The 5728-nt window shown below is 47.1% G+C and overlaps 1 long non-coding RNA gene across 1 annotated transcript; it reads right to left on the minus strand.

The window, feature by feature from the left end:
- Positions 1-3588: 3588 nt before the first annotated feature.
- On the minus strand, positions 3589-5520 carry LOC144380448 (uncharacterized). Its single transcript, XR_013444604.1, has 3 exons — positions 4754-5520; positions 3995-4165; positions 3589-3848 (listed from the first exon to the last, which is right to left on the minus strand). It is a non-coding gene; the product is annotated as an uncharacterized LOC144380448 (long non-coding RNA).
- Positions 5521-5728: the final 208 nt, after the last annotated feature.

Genomic DNA, 5728 nt, shown 5'->3' on the forward strand with positions numbered 1-5728 from the left:
CCTTCATCGACCCACAGTGAAACAAAAACTACAGAATAAAATACCCGCCCAATGAGTCATTATCACTAACAATAAAACTATCACCGAGTAAGCGATGGGCTCCAAAGAAACCATCCATCACAGGGATGGATGGGCAGAACCTTTCCTTCCAGCATTTAGGATTCTATACTTTTTATAGAGACCTGTTTGCAGGTTTTATTTCTACACGTGGTAAGAATCGAACTCAATGAGTAAGCTTTCCCCCATAAAATATAAACTCAAATTTTGGGTTGGATGAATGTAATCAACGGGTGGGTCATATTTTAACTCGGGATCTCAACGCGCCCATTTCTGGTCCGTCAGCCAACAGAATAAAACTTCTCGGACGTGGGCACAATCTCTGGTTTATGACATTTGGCGATCTCGCAGCTGCTCGCAACCATAAATTCTTTAGGGATAGGGAATAGCAGCAGTGCCATAAAACAGTATGCAAAGCTTGGGGCCCTCAGCCAGGTTTATGACACTCATAAATTCTCCCTGTCTCGAGCAATGGGATGCTATTTTATCTCCTGTGGCTGATGGCTGTTTTTGCAGGCTTCCCCGTCGTCAGCTGGGCTCTGTGTATAGGGTCTTTTTTTCTCCGGGAAGGTAGGACTATTGTGTGAACATGGTCCTAAATAATCTCTATCATATCTCAGCCACGTTAGTGACGTGTGTTATCATGCTCTTTGAAACATGAAGACCCTAAACGGTGGAAAATGGAGCTGACAGGCCTGGATTCAATACATCATTGCCCGTAAGTCAAGCTTCATCACCCAGACCACCCTGGTCACAGAGAGGCGGCCAGTGAGGGCAACACAGATGTTTGGGGTGTGGGGAGATGACAACGAGCAGAGCGGTGGCCTCGGTGACTCACAGGGACGTGCACGGACACACAGAGAGACATACACACAGACACTCAAAGATATAAACACACAGATGTGCACAGACACAGACATATAAACACACACTCGGGTGCACACACACATAGACACAGACACATAAACACACACTTTTCTATACTTTATGGTAAGAATAGAGTGTATAATATATAGGAGATATAAAATAGGTGTTTATTATTTATGTTATGGGTAAAGCTTCTGGTAAACTATCAGTAGTTAAGTTTTGGGGGAGTCAAAAGTTGGGTGTGCATTTTCAACGTACACACAGACACACATATAAACACACACTCAGATGCACGCACACACAGACACACATAAACACACACACACTCGGGTGCACACACACACAGACACACATATAAACACACTCAGATGCACGCACAGACACACAGACATATAAACACACAGTGCACGCATATATAGACACACAGACATAAACACACACTCAGATGCACCCACACACAGACACACATAAACACACACTCAGATGCACGCACACACAGACACACATATAAACACACTCAAATGCACGCACAGACACACAGACATATAAACACACACTCAGATGCACGCACACACAGACACACATATAAACACACTCAGATGCACACACAGACATATAAACACACACTCACATGCACGCACACACAGACGCACATAAACACACACTCACATGCATGCACACACAGACACACATATAAACATTCAGATGCACGCACACACAGACACACATAAACACACACTCACATGCACGCACACACAGACACACATATAAACACACACTCAGACGCACGCACACACAGACACACAGACACATAAATACACACACATGGAAACACACAGATGCGTGCATGGACATAGACACACACACACCTCAGTATAGACCCAACCAGACCTACACACAGGCACATGTGTGAATCCATCTCTGTATGCACACACATAGATGTGGATACACAGACACACACACACACACAGACACACACAGCATCACGGACCACCCCTGTCCTCACACGCTTTCATGACCAAATGAGGGGACTTCATCCTTCAAAGGGGGTGAGAGCTCCATTGGAAGCCCAGAGTCTGCGCCATGGTGACCTACGGGTGACAAAGCCGCTTAGTTTCCTTGCACAGCAATTTCCTCAAATGGGGAGAAAACATATAACTGGATTTTCTGGTGTCCCAGAAGCAATGAGTGCACCGTGCATAAAGTAGGTGCTCAACTGTGTCCGCTGGAAACAAAGACTTTGAGCGCATAAGAAAATAGCACTGGGTCCACTGCAGGCTGAGCGAATTCCACACAACAAAAATGTTCATCAGTAAATCACGAAAAACACGGACCATCCATGCATCGTGAGCTCCCTGGGTGCCCAGAGCGCCTCCACCATTTTGTTGTCGGAGAACTAAGACCCTCCCCAGAAGCATCATGTGAAAAAGACTAAAGAAGACAAATGAGTGGCCATGAGTGGACAGGGATGCACGTTTCATGAACAACATGTGGTCACGGAAATTCTTAGGGACACCTGAGAATCTCCAAGACACGTCCAGGGAACCTGTCTTTCTTGTTTCTTCAAACCCACCATGCCACTGAAGTCCTAGCCCAGGTACCTGAAATGGGACCTTATTTGGAAACAGGGTCTTTGCAGATGTGAGTAAGGATCTGGGATGAGCTCATCCTGGATGACGATGGCCCTAAATCCAACGGCAGGTGTCCTCATAAGAGACAGAAGAGGAGACACAGACACAGAAGAGAAGCCACGTGAGGACAGAGGCAGAGATGGGAGGGATGTGGTCACCAGCCCAGGGACGCCTGGAGCCCCAGAAGCTGGACGAGGCAGGAAGGACCCTCCCCTGGAGCCTCAGGAGGGAGCATGGTCCTGCCCCTCCTGGATCTCAGCCTTCTGGTCGCCACTGCTGAGAGAAGATGAATTCCTGTTGCTTAAACCCCCAGCTTTGTAGCTCTTCGTTTTGGCCACCCAGGAGACTAATACAAAGTATATTTGTTCTAAAAAATAAACTAAATCATGTAAACTACTCATTTACAAACAAACAAAAAACTGATAGTTTTATTCTCGTGCAGGAGTTTCTTATGTTCCCAGTAGCTTCCCTTTACTCAACTGACATTCCCCAAAAGGAATCATTTCTAGGGAATACACTTTGTCTCAGAGACTTCAGAGTAAAGAAAGGTCATTTTGGTCTGGGAAGCAGACAAAGAGGATTTTGTTATTTTCGCTGAGTCTTATCCCATCTGGATAATACATCAGGGAGAGGACTGCCCTGGACAATACCAGGTGCTGATATGAACAGTGGCTTGGGATGGTTTTCTGTTCACTTTGAAAAAGGCAAGCTTCAAAACAAACAAGACATTCACCTCCATTGAGTTCTTTGAGGGCTGAGAAATCTCACATAGCTTGCCCATTCTCTGAAAACAGAGAAAATGTCCCCATTTAATGAAAAATACATGGGCAGGAAAGCATTTTATTGAAAGACAGTGAACTGACAGACACCTCACTCAGTTACAAGTGCTACAAAGCAATTGCAAGGGAGAAAAAAAAAAACAAAAAAACACCTTTCTTCTACACTCTTATATTCGGTACCCGAGGTGTGTGAATTAAACTGAGAAAAGGCAGATTTACCGGAGACAGGCTTTATTTCGGAAACGTTACTTCAGTAAGCCTTGTTTGTGCAGACCCAACCCAGTGCTAATCTTCTGTTTGCAGGGATGATGGTTGTCTCCTGTTCCTGGTGTCAGAAAGGATGAGACCCCTTCACAAAGGCAAGTCTGTGTCCTCTGTGAAGGCACACCAGTGAGGGTAAACACCTCTCTCTGCATTTGCTTCTTGATTGCCTTCAGCCCCAAATAATCCTTATGCCAAAGGGACCGTGCTCTGACCTCCTTCCCAATAGAGGACATTTCCACGGAAACAGCATCTGTATGTAAACAGAGTCAGTCTGATGTCCCGAAACATCAGAACTTGGGAAGACTACATTCTCAAACTCAAACGATACACATATTTAGAAATAAGCAAAAGGTGGGTTTTAGCTGGAGAACGCGTCAGCCCCAGGCGGGAACTCACCCCAGGTGTTTGATGGTCTTCCTCTTGGCATCCGTCCGATGGATGTTGTGTTTGAGCACGGAGCAATCAGCCTCACTCCTCTCTGTGACTCCTCTCGGCCGATAAGCCCACACCTCCACTTCGTTTTCCCCGTTAGGTTTCCGCAGAGACCCCCGCATGCCACAACCAGACCTGAATTGGCCCCGAAATGAGAAAACCACAACAGGAACCACAGTGTGCCCCGCTGTGTGCTCCAGCCACCGGGAGGCAGCTTGCGGTCACAAATGCATGGGGTGACAACGTGTTGATCTCGGGGTGTCGTGTTGGTGCCGTGCAGCGTGTGCTGATGGCAAAAGACATTTGTGATACGTAGAAATAAAGATCTGTGTTTTCCCTGCCTTAGATGGAGGGACAGTGTCCCACCAACGGGGGCTCCATCAGAGCAAAGGAAGTGAAGCACCTGTTAGGTCTGCAAGAATGGGGCGTTTGTCCTACGGGATTCTGTGTGTGTCTGGGGGCAAGACAAACGACCCAAAAGAATAAGAACACAATGTAGCTGGGCTCAAATTCAGAGCAAGATGGGGCTTGGCACAGCAACATTATGAGGTTGCCATGGGTCCAGCCCCGATGTTGCGTTTCCCGTCCCGGGGCCCTTCCTTCCACTCCAAGGAGGACGTGAGTCCTCAGCAGTGGAGGAGTGAAGTCCCAGCCTCCGAGGGCTCCAAGGTCCTGTAAGATCCATTGCTGACTTGCTGGAACCGAGCTGGTTAATGTGCTCACCTGCACCCAGAGCACCAGGGAGGTTTAGACGGTCAAGCACATCCTGTTCACCTCCTCCAGGACCCAGAGGTGACCATCGATGGCCCTTGTGCCTGATGCTTGAAGACAACAGTTGGATGTTGCTTCTCCAACCTGTTCCATGTTTCACCCTCACCATGGCCTTGGAAAGTGGGGCCAGGTGTCTCTGAAAGAGGGAAGCTTGTATTACCCCTGGGATGTGTCGAAGACCCACTGAGGGGCCTCCCGGACCTCCCTGTGATGACCCACATTCCTTTGCATGCCAGCATGCATTTGCCCTGACCCCTTGGGGCCCCTCCCGGCAAGCATCTACTGCCCAGAGAGAACAAAACCAGGGCAGTGGAGCCTCCGAGAAGGGGCCAGGCTTGCCTGTTCCCTGGCGGAGGTCAGGAGAGGTCAAGGAGTCCAAGCTGCAGAAAATGGGCAAAGATCCAATTTCCCCATGTGCTCCCAGGCCAGGCAGCTGGGAATACAGCTCATTACACCCACAGAATGAGGGCCAGACACAGCATTCAACGTGCATGGGTCTGGACACACTTGGGCATGTTCTCGGCCAAACCAGCAGCTTGCCGGAGAATGCGGCCTAAAGCAACACACGTGGGCCCACGAATCTAATCTCTGCCATAGAAATTCTGTAGCTGCCTCTTAAAACTTTATAAGGGAAGCTATCAGCCTGCTGGCATGCCCCGAAACTGAAGGTTTTAGCATGGAATGGATGGTTTTTCTGAGAGCTGAAAACAGCCCTTTCGCTGTGCATGCCAAAACAGATTTATAATGATAAAATATGGTATGAGCGAAACCTATGTATTTATAAACTATATGATGTATATTGTATATAAAAATGTAATATAAAAAGATATGTTACTTGTATAATTATATGGAATTATAATTATAATATTATAATTATATGGAGTTACAGTTATGTAATCATATAGTCATCACAAATTATAATTGTAT

This window comes from Halichoerus grypus, chromosome X (assembly GCF_964656455.1).
Source record: "Halichoerus grypus chromosome X, mHalGry1.hap1.1, whole genome shotgun sequence".
NCBI classification, from domain to species: domain Eukaryota; kingdom Metazoa; phylum Chordata; class Mammalia; order Carnivora; family Phocidae; genus Halichoerus; species Halichoerus grypus.